The 2,000-nt window shown below is 54.2% G+C and overlaps 1 non-coding gene across 1 annotated transcript in view; it reads left to right on the top strand.

The window, feature by feature from the left end:
• Positions 1–399: 399 nt before the first annotated feature.
• Positions 400–2,000, top strand: part of LOC124733837 — a 1,909-nt gene continuing 308 nt past the window's right edge. Inside the window, exon 1 of the ribosomal RNA XR_007009165.1 lies at positions 400–2,000. This exon is cut by the window's right edge and continues 308 nt beyond it. This is a non-coding gene — a ribosomal RNA (small subunit ribosomal RNA).

The raw sequence follows: 2,000 nt of genomic DNA, 5'->3' as shown, positions 1-2,000 counted from the left end.
AGTTCGCTTCGGCACCCAAGTGGGGCTTTTGTCCTTCTGTGGCGCTGGCGTTGGAGCTGCCGGTCACCGTAGGTGGCGCGTGTTGTCTCCCGCCGGCAATGCCACGACAGCACGCTCCCGGGCCTCTGTCGGCAGCGGCAAGCTCAGTTGGGAGCACGGGTGGTCGCACCGAAAGCGTCTACTCGCCTAACTCCGGGCGATTGCGCCTCTCTCGAACCCGACCAAGTACTTGGGACGGCGCTGCGCGCCGCCGGGACCTGAGAGGGTTTCGAGGTGTATTGTGCAGGGGAGCTCAGCCTCCTCCTGTTTGCAGAATGATTGAGCGGACGCTTGCGTGTTCGCGCGGGCCCCCGGGACACACTCCCGGGCGGCCGGCTGCTCAGCTCTAGTTGACGCAGCTCCCTGGTTGATCCTGCCAGTAGTCATATGCTTGTCTCAAAGATTAAGCCATGCATGTCTCAGTACAAGCCGCATTAAGGTGAAACCGCGAATGGCTCATTAAATCAGTTATGGTTCCTTAGATCGTACCCACGTTACTTGGATAACTGTGGTAATTCTAGAGCTAATACATGCAAACAGAGTCCCGACCAGAGATGGAAGGGACGCTTTTATTAGATCAAAACCAATCGGTCGGCTCGTCCGGTCCGTTTGCCTTGGTGACTCTGAATAACTTTGGGCTGATCGCACGGTCCTCGTACCGGCGACGCATCTTTCAAATGTCTGCCTTATCAACTGTCGATGGTAGGTTCTGCGCCTACCATGGTTGTAACGGGTAACGGGGAATCAGGGTTCGATTCCGGAGAGGGAGCCTGAGAAACGGCTACCACATCCAAGGAAGGCAGCAGGCGCGCAAATTACCCACTCCCGGCACGGGGAGGTAGTGACGAAAAATAACGATACGGGACTCATCCGAGGCCCCGTAATCGGAATGAGTACACTTTAAATCCTTTAACGAGTATCTATTGGAGGGCAAGTCTGGTGCCAGCAGCCGCGGTAATTCCAGCTCCAATAGCGTATATTAAAGTTGTTGCGGTTAAAAAGCTCGTAGTTGGATTTGTGTCCCACGCTGTTGGTTCACCGCCCGTCGGTGTTTAACTGGCATGTATCGTGGGACGTCCTGCCGGTGGGGCGAGCTGAAGGCGTGCGACCGCCTCGTGCGTGCTCGTGCGTCCCGAGGCGGACCCCGTTGAAATCCTACCAGGGTGCTCTTTATTGAGTGTCTCGGTGGGCCGGCACGTTTACTTTGAACAAATTAGAGTGCTTAAAGCAGGCAAGCCCGCCTGAATACTGTGTGCATGGAATAATGGAATAGGACCTCGGTTCTATTTTGTTGGTTTTCGGAACCCGAGGTAATGATTAATAGGGACAGGCGGGGGCATTCGTATTGCGACGTTAGAGGTGAAATTCTTGGATCGTCGCAAGACGAACAGAAGCGAAAGCATTTGCCAAGTATGTTTTCATTAATCAAGAACGAAAGTTAGAGGTTCGAAGGCGATCAGATACCGCCCTAGTTCTAACCATAAACGATGCCAGCCAGCGATCCGCCGCAGTTCCTCCGATGACTCGGCGGGCAGCCTCCGGGAAACCAAAGCTTTTGGGTTCCGGGGGAAGTATGGTTGCAAAGCTGAAACTTAAAGGAATTGACGGAAGGGCACCACCAGGAGTGGAGCCTGCGGCTTAATTTGACTCAACACGGGAAACCTCACCAGGCCCGGACACCGGAAGGATTGACAGATTGATAGCTCTTTCTTGATTCGGTGGGTGGTGGTGCATGGCCGTTCTTAGTTGGTGGAGCGATTTGTCTGGTTAATTCCGATAACGAACGAGACTCTAGCCTGCTAACTAGTCGCGTGACATCCTTCGTGCTGTCAGCGATTACTTTTCTTCTTAGAGGGACAGGCGGCTTCTAGCCGCACGAGATTGAGCAATAACAGGTCTGTGATGCCCTTAGATGTTCTGGGCCGCACGCGCGCTACACTGAAGGAATCAGCGTGTCTTCC

Source organism: Schistocerca piceifrons, unplaced genomic scaffold, assembly GCF_021461385.2.
Source record: "Schistocerca piceifrons isolate TAMUIC-IGC-003096 unplaced genomic scaffold, iqSchPice1.1 HiC_scaffold_1412, whole genome shotgun sequence".
Lineage (NCBI taxonomy): Eukaryota > Metazoa > Arthropoda > Insecta > Orthoptera > Acrididae > Schistocerca > Schistocerca piceifrons.
Note: the sequence above shows the minus strand (reverse complement) of the source record. Positions and strands in the feature narration are given on the sequence as shown.